At 45.1% G+C, this 25,100-nt stretch overlaps 1 pseudogene; it reads left to right on the top strand.

Moving 5' to 3' along the window:
- The first annotated feature begins 227 nt into the window (after positions 1-227).
- On the top strand, positions 228-657 carry LOC132660868 (large ribosomal subunit protein uL14 pseudogene; annotated as a pseudogene).
- The last annotated feature ends 24,443 nt before the right edge of the window (positions 658-25,100 follow it).

Here is a 25,100-nt window from a genome sequence, read left to right on the forward strand (position 1 = left end):
GACAGCAGCTGCAGGGGCACAAGTCTGGCTCAAACCCACCCCTCCAAAGCAGATATCCCTCAGACAAACTTATGCTGACCAATACTGGGGTGTCCTACCCTGCCTTCAAGGCTCTCCTTGGGGGATCCTAAAGCCTTCTCTAAACCCTCGCAGGCCAAGGAGGTGGGAAAGGCAGCATGGTAGTTAAGTGTACAGGGCTGGCTTTCCGTGCCTTTCTGGCTTTCAAGATGTTGAAGCAAGGATGCGGTGGGTGCTCAGGTTTGACCTTCGAGATTTCCCTGGGTCTTCTCATAGCAGCCATGATCAAGTGTGCTGACAACACAGGAGTCGAAAATCTGTCTATCATCTCTGTGAAGGGGACGAAGGGACCACTCAACAGACTTCCTACTGCTGATGTGGGTGACACAGTGATGGCCATGGTGAAGAAAGGCGAACCAGAGCTCAGAAAGAAGGTACATCCAGCAGTGGTAATTCGACAACGAAAGTCATACTGGAAAAAGATGGCATGTTTCTCTATTTTGAAGGTGATGGGGCTCATAGTAAACAATACCGGCAGGAATAAAAAAAAAAAACGGTTCTCCTATCACAGGACCAGTTGCGAAGGAGTTTGTAGACTTGTGGCCCAAGACTGCATCCAATGCTGCCAGCACTGCATGATTCCTTGGTGCCTTTGTTTAAAAAAAATTAAAAATTATTAGCTCGAAAAAGGAGAGAACACAGGGCTGGCTTTGAATTCCAGCTCTGCCTCTTACTACCTCTGTGGCTAAGCCAGTTATTTAGCCTAATTTCCGGCTCTGTTTTCTGAAAAATGGGCAGAATAAAATCTGCCATATAAGGTGGTTGTATCACACGTGACTCTTGGAGGAATGCAGTGAGCAGAATACCTGTTGCATGGGAGAAATTCGGTAAACATCCCCTGATAAGACTAACCCCCCCCCCCCCAAAAATGCTGAGCTATGCCTACATCGGAGCGCATAACCACAAGGACTGAAATGATCCAACAACAGGTCTGTTTCACCACTAACCAAGGGGGGGTGGGGGGGAAAGCCTCCTCTCCATCTCCAGCGCCGATCACACTACGGGCACTGCAGGAATGCTTGGCAAAGGAGCACAGTTAGAAGCTAGCGTGGAAAACCGGTTTCTGTCCTGGACTTTCACACTCTCAGGATTTCTGGCCACCGGAAGTGTGGGGTTCCCCCAGCAATTCTCCACCACCAGCTAGGTGTCCTATAATTTAACCCAATTCTAAGGCTATTCACCTGGAGAGCGTGGCAGACTCCGCAGATTAAGGGCTCAGTCCCACGAGACAGCCCTCATCCCCCTTTAAGATGCCAACTCTTGCCACGTGTGGTTTTTAACGTTTATTTTTTTTAATTTTTTTTTTTGACATTTATTTATTTTTGAGACAGAGAGATACAGAGCACGAATGGGGGAGGGTCAGAGAGAGGGAGACACAGAATCTGAAACAGGCTCCAGGCTCCGAGCTGTCAGCACAGAGCCCGACGCGGGGCTCGAACTCACGGACCGTGAGATCATGACCTGAGCCGAAGTCGGCCGCTTAACCGACTGAGCCACCCAGGCGCCCCTTTAACGTTTATTTTTAAGAGAGAGCGTGCAAGCAGGCGTGGCGCAGAGAGGGAGACGCAGGCTCCAGGCTCCGCACGGTCAACACAGAGCCTGACGGCGAGGCTGGAACTCACCAACCCTGAGATCGTGACCTGAGCCAAAGTGCGACTCTCGACCGACTGAGCCACCCAGGCACCCAGCTGTCACCTGTACTTCCGACCAGAGAGCTCCACATCAGAGGCTCCCCCTTCGGCCTCCATTCGCCTCATCTGAAGCGGCTCGCAGAACTCAGGCGAGCAAGTTGCGGACCAGGCTACCAGGGTATTTATTCCCAGTTTATTATCACTATGAGAGGCTATGCATTGCTCTCCCCCTCCCCCCGCCAATCACGGGGGATACGTTCCAGAACCCGCAAAGGATGCCTGAGGAGAGACCTGAACCCGATATACATGGTTTCTTCCATGTATACTCACTTATGATAAAGTTTCACGTAAATTAGGCAGAGCAGATTAACAGCAATGACAAGTAATAAAATACAATTAAACAACACGCTGTAATAAAAGTTAAGTATGTGGTGCTTCTCTCCCAGAACACCTTGCGGTGAAGAACTCCCCATTCTTACCGTGAGGTAACCGCGCGTAGACCGCCTGCGGGCAGGATGACGCGAGGTGAATGGCGTGGACACTGTGAGGCGGGGTTAGGCCACCAGGGACCTGCTGACGACTGGTCAGGAGGAGGAAGTCCGGCTTCGGGACCTCCTGGGTAAACCCCAAGTAACTGAAGCTGTGGAAAGCCAAACTGCCAGTAACGGTGGCAGGGGGCAACTACTAAAACGGGAACAGCCAGATGGAAGCGACCTTGGGTACCCCACGTGGGAAGAGCAGCTTCCTCACCCTCCACCGGGACCTCCACATTCGCCAAGCGGAAGCTCTCCTAGGCTTTTATAAAGCCCTCAGTATCTGGGGAAGATTGATTTCATCATTGACCAATAGCAATGGAGCCCACCTCTAGCCCCTCCCACTTCTCCCGGGAGGGGGAGGCTGAAAGTTCCAACCTACTAATCGCCTAGCTGGTTCCCCTCATAACTGGTTTCCACTTTGGGTTATCTAGAGGCTTTGCAAAAAGCACCTCCTTAACGTAAACTCAGGTGTGGTTGAAAGGGGCTTGTTAGGAATAACAAGACTCCTTTTGCCTCCATTTCTCTTACCACTTAGGAAATTCCAAGGGTTTCAGGAGCTCTGGGCCAGAAACAAAGACCAAATAGGTATTTCTTATAAATCACAATATTATAGAAGGATACTACACGGGTAGTATGGGTCGGCTCACATTTCTCCTATCAATATAGACTCAGGAGAGATCCGAGGAACCTACTCGGACTTCTGGAAATTTCTGTCACATGATATCTTTTGTGGTTGGTTCTCTCCCTTGTTTGCCTATTCAACCCCTTGCTGTTTGCAACTAAATCGGTCACTTGGGGGAAGAGATCCCCTGCCCCTGCTTAGGGTCCATGAACTTGGTAAAACCTTCAGCAGTCGGTGGAGGGGAATTAACATTTGCAAGGGCAACTAGTCTTAGCCAGCCAGCAGTCTGGGGTCCTCATATGCATGGGCAATAACACGCCCTGTGTTGTCTTCAAGGCAGAAATGGCCCAAAGAACTACTCAACCGGCTCCAGGAAATGGCTAAATGGCAGGTCAAATTGCCCATAACTTTGACGAGGAGGATGGCTAGATGATTCCAGTGCCTCTCTAGGGAGAAATGAAATTCAGAATTCAAGCATCAAGAAAAAGAATCATAAAAAAAAAAAAAAAAAAAAAAAAATCCCCTATGCAGAATTTACATCCTGCCGTAAAATGGGCAAGGACTGAGGATGCAAAGGTATCCTCATATTAGCAGAGTGCATTTGTCAGGAAACAACCTCCTCCAGCTGGACCAGACTGTTTGCCTTTCAGATGATTCCTGTCAGGGCCAAACAATCCAGACATTTGCAATTATAGCATATCAATTTGTTTTTAAATTATAAGGCTGCCGGGAAGACTTGACTCCTTGCCGGAAATATGCTGTGCGGGGCTCTGGGGCAGCTGCTATGCAATGTGGTGAGACCACCAATCTGTCCAGACACAGAGGATTTATGCACCTGTGTGTGCAGCCCACGTGGAGACACTGGGCTGGGCCAAGCTCTGATCTGGCCTCTCTCATTCCAATAGCACTGGGTCTGGTGAAAATGAGAAGAAATCTCATTTAAAATGGAGTCAGCAAGCCCTGAAGGGGGAGCACTCACACACCACTGGTTACATACAGCCTCCAAAACCAACAGGGAAGAAGGATGATCACTCCCTACTCTAGTGACAACTCACAAACCACCACTTGCAGCAAAACACAAACTGCCACACCCGCAAACTCTTGTTCTCCAATGAACTTTTGCTCAAAACAACCCTCCTCAGGGGCGCCCCAGGGCATTCCGTTGGTTAAGATCTAACTCTTGATTTCAGCTCAGGTCATGACCTCATGGTGTGTGGATTCCAGCCCTGCGACCGCCTCTGCACTGACAGCATGGAGCTTGCTTGGGATTCTCTCTTTCTGTCCCTCTCCGACTTGCACTGTCTCTCTCAAAATAAACAAATAAACTTTTTTTTTTTAATGCCCTCAAACTTTTGTTTTTCTCCAATAAATTTTTGTGCAAAATAACCCTCCTCAAACCTAATAAAAGCTGGCCTTCCCTTTGTCTCTTCAGACTTGTCAATGGTTTTTCCATAGTTTGCTTGTCCTGAATTGCAATTTCATGGCTGTTCCTGAATAAGCTTATTTTGCCAATAAAATAACTGACTGTTTTGTTTTTTAGGTTGACACCTGCAAATGTCTAACATGGCCTTATTCTGACACATGCACAAGTTGCTAGAGGCATCCTCCTCAAAGAAACTGAGACTTCTCTAAGTGTCCTTTCAGTGACATGGAGAAGGTTCTTTTCTTTGCTTCTTGGGTGTGTTTGCATCCTCTGAAGACATCCTGTGGGGAGGGTATCCAAGGAGTTGGCCTTGAACACACCCTTCCTCTTCATCCACACAGGAAGGGTGCTGTCTGGTCACCTGATACAGAGAAGTGTTGCCTCTCACCTGGAGGACCCCTATGGCCATCTTCATAGAACCAAAGCATAGCCTCTGTTCCAACAGAATCAAGCTCTCCTTTAATGAAGGCCTCCAGAAAGTTTCCTGGTAGCATCAGAGGATAAGGGGAGGGGACTATCTGGCTAATTTGCCCCTTAGATCATCTGGGATAAGGGGGGTGTAAGATATAAACCTGGAAGAGGTTTCCTTAACTGTACCCTCACTCCCCCAGCCCTCTCTTCTGGAAGCCCTCACTATCCAGCATCCCTCCTCTCTGGGGACATCCCACCACTTCCACATGTAAGGGGTGCCCCAGTCCTGAATCCATTCTGTGGGAGGCTCTGATATCAGTTGGATATCAGTGAAGTCATTCCCCATCTGGGCTTCTGCTCACTGCCGGGGGTTGAGGGGTGGCAAGAGCAGGTATTGTCTCCTGAGCCACAACTGTGGTTATTCCCAAGGGTAGGTCTGTTCCCAGCATAGAGGGTCAAGCCAGCCCTGAGCCCTGGAGGAACAAGGGCAGGCACACTCCATACCTGCTGGGTCAAATATATGTTGCTGGAAATGCAGAGCCAGAATTAACAAGTCTCATACAGCCAGATGCCCCAAAGGAATTTTTTTCTTCTTATTTTATTCTCACTTATTAAATTTTAAACAGCCCTCAAAGACACTAGCCTAACACGGAAATCAAAGACAACAAAACAATGTGTTTGTTTCCTATTAATATGGTAGAGCTGTCAGTCCTGCTGCAACAAAGCTGTGAGTTACTGAAGAAAAACCGTCTTCTCTGAGCAAACCCAGAGCTGCACTCCTGGGTGGCCCCAGCTGGGCCGGTGTCCCACGGAGGTCACAACCCCAGCTCCCAAGAGCCCCAGCTGCCTGCACTCACATGCAGTCTGCTGCCAGGACAGGCCCAAGAGCCCTCAGATAGCTTCTGGCTGCCTGGGGAACCTCAGGGCTTTAGGAGACTCCCCCAAATAGCCCACTGCCAACCTACATTCTCTGGCACCAGCTGAGTAACCAGCAGGCTTGACAGTTGGAGAGGGTTCTTTAGTACTTTCCCGTGAAAATGGACAGAAAGCTCCTAGAAAGCCAGGTGTGGTCTCCAGGGCTGTCTTGAGGTCATTTGTACTCCAGCCTCCATCCTCCCTACCTGAGCTGGGCTCTGTGAGGTATTCCGAAGCAACCTGTTAGATAGAGACCTCTTGAGATACTATGAAAACAAGTTATGCAAATCAATGGCAAGTAAAGTGTGTGATCATGTAACTCATCCAAATTAGGATACTTTTGAGAGCAAGAGTGCTGTAAATCATTAAGCCAACAACATATACAAATGTCAGATCATTATGTTGTACACCTGAAATTAATACAATGTTATATGTCAATTATACCTCAATAAAAAAAACAAGCTTAGACAACATGAGTAAACTGTGACTAGTCTTAGTCTTAGACCCTTGCATCCCACTCTTGAGCTTTCAACCCACCCATGACTCTCTCTTCCAGCCTCCCCATGCCCTAAACCTCACCCTAAAGGCAAGGGGTCAGGATGGAGGGGATGAAGTCCAGGCTAAGGAAGGGATGAGGGTCACACAGAGGTGATACATATTTGTTGGGGATTTTAAAGGGTATTTTCATTTGAAATCTGGTTTGACAAAACGACTATGACATCAGTTTCTATTATGAACATTCCCCTTGGTGACACCCTCCACCCCCACCCCCTGTGACCAGCACAAAACAGAATTTGGTGGGGAGGAAGGTTCTGAAAGGGGAGTCGGCAGTGGCAGACAAGGGGGGTAGAGGGGACCCAAATCAAGCCCCTTCCCATCCCAAGCTTATCCATATCTTGCTCCATGCTCTGGATTCAAGGCTTGGGGCAGCAGCTCTTCCCTGATCACCCTGGGCCAAAAGAGGTTTAGATCCTCATGGGAGTAGAGAGACCAGAGGCCATAGGTCCATCACCTACTGGCAGCTTAAGCAGCTCAAAAGTCATCCTAGGGGGGATGGGTGCCTAGTCCTGGATGCTGAAGCATTGAACTTGTGTGTGTGCTCGTGTGCATGTGTGCTTGCTTGTATTTGTGCTGAAAGGACACAGCCTAGTGGGAGCAGAATTTTCTCTCTCTTGCAGCACTTATAGAGCCAGGGAGAGCAAAAACACTGACGAGACAACCCCCTTCTCTCTTTAGCATAGCCTCAGAGGGGATCTTCCAGAAACCCTCCCTTCTGCTACCCTCTGGAAAGAACACTGTGCAAAGGCCCCTGAGGCTGAACAGATGACCTAAACAGCTCCAGGAGCAACATCTGGGCACAACTGGCTGGTCAGGGAATTGCCCCAATGGTGTTGGGCAGAGCAGATATTTGAAAGGGGGGTTGACAGATGACAGAACTCCTGAAGTCTGCACCACACCTCTGTCTCGTGCAGACATCTACTTAGGTGGTGAGATCTCCCGTACTTTCCAGGCAAAGCTGCTGAGGCCGACCACCTCAACTGCCCACCCAGATGCCCAGGTTCCAGGACTGGCAGCTCCACGGGCCACTAATCCTGTAGGAAGTTTCGGGTGATGCCAGCGGAGACACTGGTCAGCTGTTCCCTTAAGGAAATTGAACTGATATTCAATTGACATGCGGTTGACAAGAAAGACTGATTTGCTGGCCAGGTCAGGGTGGTCACAGAACTGAAAGCTAGATAGCTGATGTTAGCACCCAAAACTTCTGCCAGTTTGTTTCCCCCAAGGTCAAGCCTAAAAGGCAGGCTAGCCTATCTGTGCCAGGAAATGGAACACCCCATGCAGAAGAGCAAAGAATAACAAGCCCTCCAGGGGCAGAAGCCACCTCAAGCCACAAATCCAAGTGCACACGTGTCCCGGTGACACTAGTTGAGAAAATTGCTGCCAAGTTCTACCTTGTTGCTAAGAACCGAAAGAATTCTTCACTGCAAGCCACAGCAGAGGAAAGGCTGGGGGGAGGTCAAGCGGCGTGCGTTACATTCAGGCCAAATGTGGGTGGGCAAGTGGAGGGTTTCCGGAGGGGTGGAGGGTGGCTGATGACCTGTATGCTGCCAGGCGTGGAGATGCTGTATGAGGTGTGACACCCATGCCTCCACAGTTCATGAACCAGCCAGGCCTCAAGGCTGTTCCCATGGAGAAGCTCTCAGTACCATTCGCAGCGAGGCTGTCCTTCTGGAATCAGTGCACGGCCTCAGGCTGAGAGAAGGGACTGGGTACGTGTCTACTGGGATCCACGTGCTGAAATATTGCAAAACACATTTCACCCTTGTCTCCTCATGTAACTCTGCTTATCTGTAAAATTCTCCTGCTTTTCCCCCTCAGAACCTCTGTGGTACCTATTCCTTGAGCCCACGGAGTTCCGAGGGGAGCACCCAGATCCATGCCTCCCACTCACCTTGGGTAGCTTTTCACATCACTGTCTCACTTCCCTTCCTGCCTGGGCAGCCAAACGTGAGAGACCCGGACCTCCTGCCATTTCCTGAGTCAGACCACATCCTGACACCAGGCTTGCCAGCTCTCATGAAATGGCTGGTGACCTTCTCAGGCACTTCAAAGGCAAAGCCCCAAGGCCCCCGTGTGCAGGAAATTAGTAAATCTCACAAAGTGCCTGACTGAATTTTACCCTGCCCTCCCAAGCACGCCTGATCAAGGAACCTGCATGTACACAGATCAGCAAAACACAGTGATTGAAGGAATAGCCACTCTCCTTTTTACAATATAGGATAACTGTCCAAAACACCTGTTCCTTTCCGTCTGTGGTTTTCCCCAGATTGGCTCAATACTTACTATTGTGGGGAGCATGGTATCGGGTACAAAGAAAGTAGAGACCACAAGACTCACCAGCCTGACCTCAAGTTGCTTCTAGGAACCAGCCAGGGATGAATCCAAATGATAATAGAGAAAGGGCCAAACCTCAGAAAACAGAGAGCCATAGGGGATACAGGAGGCACACATGGGCTCATTGGTTTCTCAGGAAAGCTTTGAGAAGAGGCCCCAAAGGGCAAAGCAAATGTGCCCACCCTTTGTAGTAGATGGAACGAGACGCTGGGATGGAGCAAAGAGAACCTGCCATTGTACATCAGCAAAACCCAAGACTACACATACCACTCACTAGCTGAGCAACTTTGGCCGAGTTACCTAACCTTACGGTGCCTTTTCTTCATCTCTCAAGTGAGAATATTAATCTGAGCCTCACAAGGCGGCTGCAACGATCAAATCAACAAACATTTGTCAAGAGCCCCGTCTGGCACACAAAAGCACTCCAGGAATATTAATTTATTGATTGTGAGCATTGCACGAAGTCATCTCAGCACTAACCCCACACAATTTTCCTTCTGAGCTGCCTCCAGGCTGAGAAGACAGGGCAGGGAGAGGGGAGCAGAGTTCACACCTGACATTCTAGGCCAGGCATTGCTCTCCAGTGGAAAACGATAAACAGCTTTCACTTGATATTACCCCAGAATCCTTCCCCCAGGAGCAAATATTACAGAGTTTAAAAGCAAACTGAAGTCAACATCCAGAACAGAAAAGGCAATATGCATGTACACACACACACACACACACACACACACACAAACATACACACACACACACACACACACACACACACACACACACACTGCACTCCCTCTTTGCAAGAAAGGTTGCCATGGAGATTAAACAGAGAAACAGCAAAGACACAGAGGAGCCACTGAAATGGCTATAATTAATTTAAAGCATTAGAAACAATTAAAATTGTATTAAAGCAAGTTCATTTGAACAAGGCGTAAATCAGGTGAGCTGATCACATCAAGCAGGAACAAAATAAAGTATTGCTTTGGGGTGTTGGAACAGGAACCTTCAAAGGAGAGAACTAAATTATTGCACAGTATGCAGGAACAATAAAATATGTAACCTAATTTATCTAATGTTTCTGAAAACAAGATGGTTCTCCAATACTCCCAGTTCCTCTATTACTTTATGCCAGGTTCAAAAACAAAACAAGGACAGAAAGCTACCCCTTAGCAAGCAAATGGATCCATGTCTCTTCATCAGTCACTGTGACCACAGATCACTCACCAGTAGAGAAGAGGAAACAGGGGACCACATCGTGGAACACCTACTGGACACCAGCCACTCTCTGGGCACATAGCACCATCTGCCTCCTTCGCTACTCCCACAAATGCCACAAGGAAGGCCTGAGTGGCCTGTCCTACCAGCAGAAGACTCAGAAAGATTGGTGACTTCGGATGTCACAGCAACTTGGCAGATGAATTAGCACTTGAACTCAGACCTGTCCGGATTCCAAAGCACATGCTCTTGCCACCACATCACACCACTTCTCACGGCAGAAACAGAAATGGGACATGGGACAAAGGGCAACCAGTACCAGTTTTGAGCATCTGCTGTATGCCAGGCCCTGTGCTACACATCTTACAAACATCATCTGATTTTATCCTCACAAGGACCTTTTGTTTCTCAGAGAAGGAAATTTATAGCCCTCACAAAGCTCAACTTGCCCAAGATGACACAATCGAGATGAGCAAAATCAAGATGTGCCCCCCACCCCCAGGAATGCTTAGCCCTCTGCATTTGCTCCCTGGTCCTCAGCTCCTAGAGCACCTGTCACTACCATCATGTGTCACAACCTGCTTTAGATTGAGTAGCATTTGGGGGCAGCAGGATCTTCCATTTTTCCATGTAGACAACTGCAAATAGCAGAGAAGATATTTTGCAGGAGTCAATTTCAAGGCAGATCTTGACTTGAACACATGAGATTTAAATGGGTTTGTTCCTGAGACAAGAGGAGCCTGAAATTTAGAGCTGAGATTGGAGAACATCAAGACAAGGAAAAACACAGGGGTATTTGCACAAGGCAGTCTGAGGCTCCACAGGCTAGCCGCAGACCCACTTGTCCAGGGAAGACAGACCTGTGGCCAGGAGAGTGGTACCAAGTGTCAAATCCAATGACACAGGGAGAACAGAAGTGGGAGAGGAGGTGAGATGGGCAAGAGGCACGTCAGATGTGAAAGAACCGGGAACAAGAAAGAGAAGTAGAGAGCTAATGCAATGGGAACGTGTATTCTGTGGCCTCTCTCTTCCTTGGTGTCTGACGTATGTGTTCCAGGGATAGGCGGACGGCTCCATGGAGCTCATCAGAAGGCGCCAGCCAAAAACATTACCCAGATCTCTGCCTCACAGTCATATGTGTTGTTACAATACTGAAATATGTCATACTGACTATACACAGCCAGTTCCCAGAACCTCACAGGGGTTCCCATCACCTTGGCCAACCTAACCCTCCTTCAAGAACGCTTAGGGCCCCTCACATACTATCAGCCACAAGGCTGAGACATGCTCCAATACCCCAGCATTGTTGCGATTTGTCCGGCTGGGCCACGTTAGTGGGTAAATATCTATGCATATCACCCCTTGCACTGTAAGGACTTACAAAAGTGACATATTGAATCTGGACCACAACCATGAGATGGATAGTTTGATCTTGATTTTACTGACTCAGGCTTTGGGAGGTTAAGCAATTGCCCAAGAGAAGCGGCCATGGGAGACTGGGCTAAGAAGCTGGCATGAGCTGAGGAGAGAACCGAGAAAATGAATGGCTGGCATCTGCTCTCTCACAGCTCAAGGGACTGAGCTTGGAATTATTTCCTATGGGGAGAAATTCCATGGGTCACAGGGAGAATGCTAGGCCATAAGCTGCCTACGAAGAGGCCCTCTGACTAGGTGTTTAATTAGCCCACTCCCTGGATACATTAAATACAGATGGCCACGTAAGAGAGAGATTTATTGATGAAATGAAAAATCAAATGAATGATAGAAGTTGCATTAGCACCTATGCCAGCCTCCTGCCTGTGATTCCAGAAGGGAAGTGAGGGGGTAATAAATGGCCTCCACCCCACCTGACAAGGAAGATAAAAGGCCCGTCTGGGTAACTTGGGTCTCCAGAAATATTTATTCCTCCACGTAATTCATTAGTACACACCAACGTGGTACAAAAGCAATGTGTATTTCAAGTTACGATTTCCCAGAGAATAATTTCCTTTGCCTTCATAAACTACAGACCACCCACCGCAGAATAATCTGAGCTCGGAGAAGTTGAAGCAGAAAAGAAGCAAGCCAGAGCTCATGAGGTGGAAAGCAGGATCAAGCAGGAAGAAGAAGTTGTGGGTTCATTCGCTGATTCATTCATTCTTTCATCAAATACTTAATGAGCACCTACTACGTGCTAGGCACTGTTCTAGGCACTGAGGGTATGGAACTTAATAATAGATAGAGGAAAGATAGGGAAAGAGAGAGAGAGAGAGAGAGAGAGAGAGACCCTGCCCTCATGGTTTTTCTAATCTAGTGTGGGAGGCACACAATTTTTAAAAATATATAAAATGACACCAGACCATAAATAGGTGGAACTAGTGCAAAGATTCCGAGGCCAGAATGTTCTTGGTATGTTTGAGAAACAGTAGGAAAGCAAGCATGGCTAGAACAGAGCATGTCAGGACAGAGTATGGGTGATGGGGTATACAAAAGCTGGACCAGCAGAGCCTTAAAAGCCATAGAAGAGTTTGGATTTCATCCTGCGTATAATAGAGAGTTCGAAGCTGAAAGAGGGTTTTAAGTAAAACAGTGATATAACCTGATTTACATTTTCAAATGTCTCTAGTTGCTGGTAGAAAATGGATCATAATAGGCTAGAAATGTGGGGACATCCGTTAGAGGCCACTGCAGCATAAATAATACTTATTGAAGGCTTATTATGTCATGTAGTGTCATGTATTAACTCATATAATCCTTGCAGAATGCACTTTTATCACTGTGGAGGGATGGAGGCATAGAGAGGTGAAGTGAGTGACAGAGCCAGGTTCTAAACCCAGGTCCTCTGCCTCCAACCTGCACTGCTATCTCTCTGCAGTAGTCTAGGAGAGAGACTGCGGTGGCTCGGACGATGACGATGCCAACTGAGGTGGTGGGAAATGGTTGGATCCCGGGTATATTTTTAAATGAGTGTTGACAAGATGAGTATCTTAATTAAATTAGATGGGAGATGAGAAGAAAAGACAATTACAGACCATTGCTTCGAAAGTACTGATTTCCAAAGTTCTAGTAAGAGCCAACCACAATCTCTAACTCAGTGGCTCATAAACCCAGAGACTCAGCAAACACAGACTCTAGAACCTCACTCTGCAGGCACTGAAGGACACATTCCAGACAAGGCCCAGGAACCAGCATCTTCAAACCACTTGTCAGGTGACATTGAGGCAGCTGGTCCCTGGGCTAATGCTGGGGGTCCCTCCTCTTGGCCTTACATCCTAACTCCTACTATGTGAGATGACAGAGCCACTCAGCTGCAGATGAGGACTTGAAGGTCTGAGAAGGGAGTAGTCAGACCCAGGCAATGAGGGGTGGCACTGGGGACAGAATCTCCATCCTTTGTGTGTGTGTGTGGGGGGGGGGGGGGGGGGGGGGGGGTGGGGACAGAGAGAGAGAGAAAGAGCATGCAAATGGGGGAGAGGGTCAGAGGGGAGAGAGAGAGGGCACATCACATAAGCAGGGCACTGTCAGTGCAGAGCCCAAACAGGGTTCAATCCCACAACACTGGGATCATGATCCGAGCTGAAATCGAGTGGGATGCTCAACTGACTGAGCCACCTGGGTGCCCCAGAATCTCCATCTTCTGACTGCTGGGTAGAGCTGTGGACCCCACCCCAGGATGACTCCTTCAGATAGCACCACAAGCTTACTGGCATCAGGCCTTGCAAGCACAGGCAAAGGACCCTGAATGAGCTCTGTGCCTCAGATGTGGGTTCAGGCTCTGACTCTGCCACCTACCGACTGAGAGATCCAGGGAAAAGTCACTTTACCTCTCTGGGCTTCAGTGTTCTCCTCTGTAGAATCAGAACTTCAGATCGTCACACCCTGGCTGTCTGAGTAAATGAAACAATACATGTGAAATGCTTAGCAATACCTTAATGTTAGCTACTCTTTGTGGTTTTATTACAATGCATCCAAATTTCCTGGATCCTGATACAATGTCTTTCTCCCACAGCATGATTAGGATTTTGAGGGCTTTGTGTTTCCAAGATCAAAACGCAGGTACTCCAGGAGGAAGGAGAAACTCAGGAAGTTACAAACCAATGCCTTAAGGTGCCTGGGGGCAGACCAGCAGGAGGAGAGCCCTTGGGAGCCACGCAAGTCCCCTGAGGATCCGTAGCAATGGCAGAGGGCGAAACATACCCTGTGTCCTCAGAAGGTTGAACCACAACAACCAGTTATATCTGTATTAACAACTTACACCTCACAAAAGCTTTCAATGGATTGCTTCACTGGAGCTTCAAAACAACTCTATCAAGTAGCTGTTATTACTGCGTCTCCGATTTTAGAGAGGAAAAATGGAGGCTCAGTCACACCATTTGCCCAGATAACGCACTAATTAGCAATAAATCTGATTTTAGACTCACGATCTATTCCCGTCTAGGCCAGCGCTATCCAACAGAAATACAATGTGAGCTACTTAGGTGGTTTTTAGTTTTCTCGTAGCCACATCTTTAAGAAGGAACGCATATCATTCATTTTAACCATATACTTTATTTAGCCCAATACATCCAAGTATTATGATTTTAACACATAATCAATATGAAACATTTAAACGGGATTTTTTCATTATTTTTTATACAGTCTCTGAAATCCAATGTCTATTTTTACACTTACAGCACATCTCAATTTACTAGCTGCATTTCCAGAGCTTAATAGCCACATGTGACTAATAAATAGTGACTGGCAACTAGTGACAACTCTAGATGAGGGGTCAACAAAAATCCTTCTGCAAAGGATCAGAAAAATATCTTGGGTCTCACCGGCACATTCACACCCTGCTGCATATTCTTTTTTTTCTTTCTTTTATTTTCTTCTTCTTCTTTTTTTTTTTTTTTAACAATGCTTTGAAAATGTGAAATCCATTCTCAGCTGACAGGCTGTAGAAAAACAGCCCATGGACCAGATTTGGCGTGTGGGTCATGGTCTGCCTACTCTGGCTCTAGAGCATAAGCTCCCTGAGGGCAGGGACATGTGCATTACTGTGTAGCCTCTTGTAGTGCCTGGAATAAAACAAGCACTCAACAAATAGTTTGGGATTCAACTTAACCGAGGCAGGTCAGACAAGATTTATTATTGCCACTTGATAGACAACATAAGTGAGATCAGAGAGTCGAAGCAACTTATCCGAAGTCACACAGTTAACTACAAACCCAAAGCTACGTGATTTCCAGCCCACTGCTCTTTCCTCCAGTCACGCTTCCGATACCTGATGATACTCGTTTCATAGCTGCATTGCAAGTCTCTTGGATTCCCAGTTCTTCGGTCTGTCTCTTGGCCTCTGGATTTGATCTCAGGCTCCCAGACCACACGACCACCCCCCCAGCAGCCTGGCAGAGAGGAGGAGTTGAGGGGTCCTGCACATCTTAGGAGATGCTGACGGAGCTCCCAGAAGGTAACGTTGTTCACGATGAAGAGCCTGTGCTGTGCTCCTCTCCCTCCGTTCCAGGATCTCTCCGGAAATGAACGCTCTTGTAAGGCTAGAGGAAATGCATTTCTATTCTCCTTTCTGCCTAAAAGCATCTGCCTCCTTCACAAAGAAGGTAGTGAACCAGTTATAATTACACACCATGCACTGGGGAGCATGAAAGTGACATTTAGCAACACAACCCTTGGATATGTGGTGGCTGCAGTAAACATTATATAATTGCTGCAGCATCGATCCCAACAATTAACACCAAAAAGGACAGACAGCATGGAAATTCTCCAAGAAACCGCCACAGCCTGAGAGTAAAATGGAACCCAAAAATATCTCTTAGAGACAGCCCCTCCCACTTCATATGCTAAGACATTTTGGGGGGTAATGTTTTCTGCCCAAACTATTTTCTATTTTTTTTCCTCTCGTTATGAAAAGAAAAAATTGTATTTATTTATTTATTTTTTTTGCTTTTTTAAAATATAATTTATTGTCAAATCGGCTAACATACAGTGTATACAGTATGCTCTTGGTTTTGGGGGTAGATTTCCATGATTCATTGCTTACATATAACACTGAGTGCTCATCCCAACAAGTGCCCTCCTCAATCCCATCACCCATTGCCCAAACGATTTTCAACACAGTTTTTCCAGGGACCAGGGGACCGGGGAGCAGACAGGGAAGTGGAGATGGAGACACCAGAGAGTTCTCTGATGTGGCGGTCTGCTTCCCAGTCCCCTCAGGTTTCACCCATGACATTGGTGAACTTGGGAAACTGCAAGTTCAGTGTGGCTGGATCACAGAAGGCAAGGATCAGACCTCAAGAGATGGCCTGGGGATGTTAAGGATTGGTCTTGTCTGTAGGCAGTGCAGAGTTCCTAGAGGGCTTTATGATGAGAACGAGCAGGGCCATTTTGCATTTTGAAAAGAAGCAGAGAGACAAGGAGAGAATGACCACAGCCCGACTGTGGCGGTGGGGACGGGGAGAAGTGGACAGATCCAAGAGATGTTTTGTTTTTTTTTTTTTTAATTTTTTTTTCAACATTTTTTATTTTTTATTTTTGGGACAGAGAGAGACAGAGCATGAACGGGGGAGGGGCAGAGAGAGAGGGAGACACAGAATCGGAAACAGGCTCCAGGCTCCGAGCCATCAGCCCAGAGCCTGACGCGGGGCTCGAACTCACGGACCGCGAGATCGTGACCTGGCTGAAGTCGGATGCTTAACCAACTGCGCCACCCAGGCGCCCCCCAAGAGATGTTTAAGAGGCAAACCTGAGGGGGCCTGATGATAGCATGTAGGTGAGTCAGAGATGATCCCAGGCTTCTGGCTTTGGTGACTGGAAAGTTGGTGATGCTGAAACCTGGAAGGAGGGAAGACAGGTTTGGAGGAGGAAGACAACATGTCAGAGTGTTGGGTGCATGTATTATAAGAAGGATTTGGATAAAAGGGAAAAGTGGAGATATGGCTCAGAAGAATGGCCAGGCTAAAGATAGAGAAATGTGATTCACCTGCATCCATAAAGTGCTGGACCACAGAAGTGGGTGAGCTGCCTGGGGAGGAGAAGACCAGGGACACACTAGGTGAGGGGCAGAGGCTCCAACAACAGAGACAGAAAGAACAATCAGAAAAGGCAAAAGAGAAACAAAGAAGGGAGGGGTGATCTTAGAAAACAAGGAAGAGGAGTTTTGGATTAAAAGAGGTATACAATTGTGTCTGATGCTGAAGCAAGAAGAAAGGGGATTCTCCTATTCATTCAACAATGATTTACTGAACACCTACTATATGCTCGGCAATATTCTAGGTACCGAAGATAGAGCAGTGACATGAACATAATACACGAAAATTCCCTAACCTTGTGGGAATTTCATGCTACTTGGAGAGAGATAGAATTTAACTAGAAATAAGTAAATGTATTTGGTATAGGTAGTAGGCTAGAGGTCCCCCCAAAAAATGTCCAAGTCCTAACTCCTGGTACCATGAATGTGATCTTATTTGGAAATTGGGTATTCACAGATGTAATTAGGTTAAGAATCTCAAGATAAAACCATCCCGGACTTTAGCTGAGTCTTAAATGTAATGACTGAGATGTCCTTTTAAGAAAACGGAAAAGGATATACTGGAGATGGACACACAGAGGAGAAGGCTGGTTGAAGACGGCGACAGAGGCTAGAGTGATGCATTAACAAGCCAGGAAGCTAGAAGACAGTTTCGAAACAGGTTTTCTTGTGTCTTCAAATCTGTCTCTCCTCATAAGAACACCACTCACTGGATTCAGAGTCCATCCTAATCTAGCAGGACCTCATCTGACATCGATCGCACCTGAAGTGATCCAATTTCAATTTCCCAGTAAGGTCACATCCTCAGGAACCGAGGTTGAGGACCTCAAAATATATTCTGGGGGGAGGACACAGTTCAATCCACAACAAAACCATATAATTATCTTAACGAATGCAGAGAAAGCATTTGAAAACTTCAACACCCACTCATGATAAAAACTCTTGGCCAACTAGAAATAGAAGCAACTTCTCTCAGCCTGGCAAAGGACAATTGCAGAAAACCTCCAGCTAATATCAAACTTCACTTTGTGAAAGACTGAGGGCTTTCTCCCTAAGACAAGGAACAAAGCAAGGATGTCTGTCCACTCTTGCCATTTCTATTTATTATCACACAGCAAGTCCTAGCCAGTGACTTGCATGAATGAACAAACGGATGAATCAAGATGTGAAAGGAAAAACAAACTGTCTCTATTTGTAGACATGATTGTCCCTGTAGATAATCCCATAGAATCTAAAAAACTTACTAGCATCGATATAAATGAGTTAAGCAATATCACAGGATACAAAGCCAATATTTTTTTAAAAAGCAATTGCATTTGCATCTACTGTCGATGAATAATTAGAAATTTAAATTTACAAAAATATCATTTAGAATAGCACCCCAAAACTGTGAAACACTTAAGTAAAAGACTAAGAAAACATGTGCAGGATCGGTATACCGAAAATTGGAAAACACTAATCAAAGAAATTTTATTTGGGGCGCCTGGGTGGCTCAGTCGGTTAAGCAGCCGAGTTCAGCTCAGGTCATGATCTCGCGGTTCATGAGTTCGAGCCCCGCTTGGGGCTCTGTGCTGCCGGCTCAGAGATTGGAGCCTGCTTCAGATTCTGTGTCTCCCTCCCTCTCTGCCCCTCCCCCACTCACGCTCTGTCTCTTTCTGTCTCTCAAAAATGAATAAACATTAAAAAAATTTTTTTTAAGAAATTTTACCACTTTTTGAAAGAAATCTTAAAAGATATAAGTAAATAGAGAAGTATATTATTCACAGTCTCTTCGACTTGGTTGAAGACTTAAGATACCGGTTTTCCCTAGAGTAAGCTACAGATTCGCTGCAATTTTACTGAAAATTTCTGTAGGAACTTTTGTGGAAAGCAATACTCTGATGCTAAACGTTTTTATGTAAAGACAAAGGAACTAAAATAGACAAAACAATTCTGAAGGAGTACAAAGTAAGAAGTCACACTACCTGATCTTAAGACTAATTGTAAGGCTTCAGTGACCTGGGCAGTGTGGGGTTGCAAAACAGGATAGACATAGTGCTGTGTTGAAGCCGACTCACACCAGCTCATGAGAACCAAATGATAAATTATCAGGAGTTTTACAGGTTGATTGATGTCAAATTGGTTGCATGAAATTGTCTATTGCGACTGTATTTTAAAAACAGAAATCAGCAAGCACTGCAAATTGGGACTCTCCCTACCCTTCCCCCCCAGGTTCTTTTTAAAATTTTTTTTAATGTTTATTTATTTTTTGAGAGAGACAGAGCATGAGTGGGGGAGGGGCAGAGAGCGAGGGAGACACAGAATCCAAAGCAGGCTCCAGGATCTGAGCTGTTGTGACAACACAGAGCCCAACACGGGGCTCAAACTCACAGATGGCGGCGAGATCATGACATGAGCTGAAGTCAGTCGCTTAATCGACTGAGCCACCCAGGTGCCCTAGAGCCAGTTCTTAAATATTACCAGCCCACTTCTACATCTGGATCAAGGGAACAGAACACAGAATTCAGATGCTGACCCACATATATTTGGACAATTTATTTTCAACAAAGGTACAAGGGCAATGTAATGGAGAAAATATAGTCTTTGCCACAAACACTGCTGGAACAGTTGGACCTCCATTTGCAAAAATAAATAAACTTCTATCTATTTCTTGCATCTTATATAAAAATTAACTCAAGATAGATCATAGATCTAGACATAAATTCTAAAACCATGAAACTATAGGGGCGCCTGGGTGGCTCAGTCGGTTGAGCGTCCGACTTCAGCTCAGGTCATGATCTTGCGATTTCTGAGTTTGAGCCCCGCGTTGGGTTCTGTGCTGACAACCTCAGAGCCTGGAGCCTGCTTTGGATTCTGTGTCTCCCTCTCCCTCTGCCCCTCCCCTGCTCGTGCTCTGTCTCTCTGTGTCTCTCAAAAATAAATAAACATTAAAAAAAATTTTAAATAAAACCATGAAACTATTAGATGAAAACATAGGAGGAAATCTTTGTGGGCTGGGGCTAGGCAAATACTTCTTAGATATGACACCGGATTAATAAGTAAGACCATCAAAATTAAGAACTTCTGCCTGTCATAAGACACCATTATGAGAAAGAAAAGACAAGCCACAGACTAGGAGAAAATATTTACAAATTACATACCTGATAAAGGACTTAATACAGAATATATAAAGGATCCTCAAAACTCAATAATAAGAAAGCAAACCAATGTTTTAAAGGGGCAAAAGAACTGAATAAGACACTTTGCCCATCAGCAAGTATGTGATAGGATGTGCAACATCATTAGCCACTAGGGAAATACAGAATAAAACCATGATGAGATACCACACACATCTAGTAAAATGTTTGTTTTTTTTTTTTTTGATTGGTAACACCAAGCGCTTGTGAGGACCCAGGGCATCTGGAACTCTCGTCCATTGCTAGTGGGAATACAAAATGCTATAGCCACTTCCAAAAGCAGTTCAGCAGTCTCTTTTAGAGTAAAACACACTCCTCCCACACAGCCTACCAATTCCACTTCCAGGTGTTTACCCAAGTGAAATGGAAACTCACACTCGCCCAAAAAAATGTATGTAAAATTTTAGAACAATGGTATTCTTATTTCCCCCAAGCGGGAAAGTACCTGACGTCCCTCAACTGAAGAGTGGATAAACAACAGTGGAGTATCCCGACAACAGAACCCTCCTCAGTCTTAAAAACGAATGAACTACTAATGCACAGCAGCATGGATGAACCTCAGGTGTGCTGTCCTAAGTGAAAGAAGCCAGACCCAAGGGCTGGCTATTTATATGACACTCTGAAAGGCAAAAGTTGAGAGACAGAAAACACATCAGAGGTTACCAGGGACTGGGGGCAAGGGAAGGGGTGGGTACAGGGGAGTGAGTTCTTTTGAGTGAAAGAACCGTTCTCTGTCTTGATTGCACTGAGTTGAACCACTGGAGGTTGTTTGTCAAAACACGCAGAATAGTATACTGATAGAGGTGAATTTGACTATATATACATTATTCCTTAGTGAAAAGAAAAATTAAAAAAGAATCCCCATGTCTGTTGGGTTGAGAACACACTGTAAGGCAAGGCTGGAAACAGGAAGACCGTTAGGAGCTCGAGTGAGAGATACAGTGGTTGGACCGAAAGTGGGCCCCGAATTCGGCAGTACGTAAGTCATCACGGACTTGTGGACGTAGTTTCAAAGAAGAGACAAAGCGGGAGACAGGCTTCAAGGATGAGGAGTGAGGTAAGCATGTGCACACGGCACTGGATCCTGGACCACTGACTACTCTGTCAAGAAACCTGCATGGACCTGTCCCACAAGAAGAGCCCCAGCTCAGAGACAGCCCTGGGGATTCCCCAACTTTAACACTGAAAGTCCTGCATCCAGGGAAACCCTGCGGTCCTGAGCTCACCAGGACAGGTGGTCACCCGAGCCTGGTCCCCGACCTGCCCCAGCCGAAGGGCCACTTTGATCACACTGCAATTCTGTCTTCCCTATGAGCGGACGTCCCTGCCCTCCATCCCTTACAAGCCTCTGAACTACTTTCTGATACTGCTCACCTGTGAAGGGATGCAGGAATACTTAATAACAGAGCAGCACTCTAGGGCTTTCCATGTCACCTTCTCTTCAGCCACTTGTGTGAAGGCTGTTAGATGATTCTCGGTATCAGGAAGAAATGAAAGAGTGGTTTCATCCCTTCACTGCCAGGAAGCCGGGAGCACTGAGCCGGGAACACACCTTTCCCTCTCGTGTCACTTTGGAAATGCCTGTCTTGAAACAGACACCGTGACTTTTGGTTTGGTCCTATCCATCTTGACATCTCCACAGTTGTGCCTATTGAAAACACTCCCTCCTTCTCAGCATCTCTCTCTGCTTGCCACCATGCCTATCTCTCCAGGATCTCCTTCTGCCTTTCTGATATGTTTCTCAGCCTCCTTACTGACTAATGAAGTGCATGCTGGCAGAGCATCTGGAGTAACATTTGAGTGTCAGGACTTTGACATTAAACAGGATCTGGGTTCGAATCCCAGCGTTGTCACTTTCTAGTGGCATGACTTTTGACACATTACTCCTCTGACCTTCAGGTTTTCCCTGTGTAGAATGGGTATAATGAATGCCACTTCATCAGATTATTGTAAGAACGAAATTAAATGAGATTATGTACAAAGGGGTAAAAATTCAGCACAAACTTGTAACAGAGCAAGCAACACATAAACATAGCTCTTGGTATTAAAAAATCCTCCCAACAGTAATATTCAACAACAGGCAAGTGGCTAATTAATAAGTTAGGCTACACCATGATTTATTTATAGAATACTATATGACGAAGCCATTAAAAATAATGTTCTGAAGAATATTTAATGACACAGAAAAATGTTCACAATATAATTTTAAGAGAAAAAAATCAGGCTATAAAACTCAGGTCCCTATTTGGTTCTTTAAAAGTATGCGTGTATGTGCGTATCGTGCGTATGTATTTAGAAAAACAGAAATCTAGAAAATGATGGCTGCTTTCCTTCTCATTTACTTCTTCACTTCTTTATATTCTTCTGAATTTTCAAGGTTTTGCTAATGAACATGTGTTGCTATCAAAACAATAGATATTTTTGAAATTCTGTCACCAATTTTTTTCATTCAACTGATTTTTCTAGCACACATTATGTGCCAAGCAATATTTGAGACTCTGGGGATGCTGCAATAAAAAAAGCCAACAGGCAGGTTTTTCTCAAGATACCACCTAGCCTTGCACAGAATTCTCCTTAATTGTTTTATGGACTCATTTTGTCTCCACAAATAAATTAATTCCTCGAGGGAAGGAACCACATGGTCTTCTTCTCTGAAGCCCTCCATCATCACACTCCATGTACTCAGGAAGAGCTCGGTAATGCATTGTACTTCAAGATTTGGGCATTGGTTGAAAAGTGGCCAGTTTCCTACAACTGGTTATCACAGGAAGGAAAGAAGAGGTGCCTTCTTATCTTATCTACCGTCCTCCTTTCTCCCTTGTCTTGGGCGTGAGGGGGCTGAACATTCAAAGCTGCCACCTTCAGTGGGTTTTCCTGGACGCACAGGAACTTCATGGGTAGTCTAGCTTTATGTGAAGTGGTTTACTTTCTCCGGTCTGCACCAGAATACATATCAAATCTGCCTTTTCCCACATTTGAGCAACTTGAAAGCACGTTTAGTGATGATGTCATCTTAGATCAGGGTTGGGTTTTTTTTATTGTTTTTACACCAGCCACACCTTGGGCGGTCCAGTGAAACCTATGGACATTCCTTAGAATAATGTTTTTCAATGGCTAAATACACAGGATTACAAAAATACACATGATTACAAAAAATAAGTAAACAAATAAGGAAAAAGAAAAAAAAACTAAATATACTGCAATGTAATTACCAAAGTATTTTAAAAGCTTATTTATTATAGTAATAAATCTGCTTCTTTGTATTGCATTAACAAATTACATTTGAAATACAGTCAAGTGAAAATTAAATTTTCATTTTTAAAGACATACCCATATAAAAACTGCATTGGCTTACCTTGAATAAGAACAAAAAATGATGGAATGGGTTTGTTTCTTTTCAAGATAGTACACATGTCCTGTTAGAAATCCAGTTGATTTTGATATTTTTTTTTATGGTGACAGTGTTGAAAATCCAATCCTCAAAGATACAGTATTGAAAATGGAATGAAAGCTTCCACAGCACTTTCACAAAGCAGATAAGTGTCTTCTGGAGACCACCAAAACTCCCTTAGGCTTTTTAGTGAAACTCTAGCTAGAGTGGGGTTTTGGTCCTAAGATCAATGAATTCATCTTTGGCTAAGTCAACACCTCTGATGCAATTTATATCAGAAAGAAAAAGAACACTACTCTGGGGTTCAATTTTGTTACCATCAAGACAGAAATAACTTTTGAAACAGTTCTAAAGTGTTTCCAGGTGTTTGTAGATTACTCTTTTCAAGTAAATTGACAGAACTTTATAACTCAGCTCCATTGAGGTAAAGCACTTGAAAGTTTGCAAAGACGTCAGCCTCATATCAGCCGAGAAAGCTCACAATGTTTTCAGAGGTGCCCATAATGGTGATATCAGGGAATTAAGAGTCATCTCATTCCTATGGTTAAAAATATCTGCCAAGGAAGCCAACCAACCCACAGACAAAATTCTTTGTTCCTAAGTGCTCCAAGAATGGATTTTCTTTTTCTATTAGAAAAAGTGAAACTTGTCTCCTCCAAGTCAGTGAGCTTCTCTGTGGTAGAGAAGCCCCTCGTTTTCCATTGTTTCTTGACACACCCTGTAAAAATACTATGATTCAGAGATCCACTTTTGATAAAGTTGGTGACTTTTATGCCTTCCAACAAAACTTCTCTCAGGATTTTTGGGAAAGCTTGAATACATCTGTGTTCAATGCAGCAAATGAAAACACAAGAATTTCTCTTTGTTGATGTTAGCGGGGTCATCATGAACAAAACAAGGAGGCGGCCATGTTGAAGAATGTCTGTAGTGTCGTTGAGTGACTCACTGAGGGGAGTGGCAAGGCTGCCAATTCCTCCATAATCCACTTCAAAGTATGTCAACTGTTCTTCACAGAAGCATCTCTGACTAGAGAGCCACTTCCTGGCCTCTCTGCATCCCTAGTATGTGTGGCTGTAGGTGAACTTCCTTCAGTAAAGTGAGCCTTCTTTTGTTTGGCACTTGGTAAGAAACTTCAGGAGTGCTTCCAGAAGTTTTCATGAAATGGCAAATCTGCATTTTCAAAGCATCTTGGCTTTTTCAAACAGAATTTCTTCATCCGCATACACACAAAGCCCTTCATTTTCTTGGATGCATTTTCTAGATGGACAGACATGAGGTGCTCTCTCGGTCTTCCTGACCTCAAGATTCCATTCTCAAGAATTTGTCCACAATAGAAAGGAAGCCACTGTGGCTTTCATGTCCCATTGCTTTGTTAATGTAAAGAAACCAGGTATGCACCTTCCTTGTCTTTGGCAGCTCAAGATAAATTGGGTCTTGAAAAAATAAATAATACAGAAAGCTAAAATAAAATATTTTTTTATTCTTTGACTTTCCTTGAAGTGTAATATTTTGCTTATGGTTCCTAAGTCATCTGTTTGATAAATCTACACAGAAGGGAATGATTTTTATGTTAATTAAGTAAAGTATAAAACATTCATTAAATTTTAAGAAAGGTTAAGTGAAGTAAGGCAATTTTTATGACTAGCCAGAGTGTTTACACTAGTAACATCTTTCACCTTTGTGGAGACCAGGGGATTAAACGGTTGTTCAGGAGTCCTGTTCGTGGAATTTAGCTATTGCTTCATGTGACTCTCCATGACTTTCTAGAAATAACGGTTCTCATTTCTTATATTGTCACTATTTC

This window comes from Panthera onca, chromosome D1 (assembly GCF_046562875.1).
Source record: "Panthera onca isolate mPanOnc1 chromosome D1, mPanOnc1 haplotype 2, whole genome shotgun sequence".
Taxonomy (NCBI): Eukaryota; Metazoa; Chordata; class Mammalia; order Carnivora; family Felidae; genus Panthera; species Panthera onca.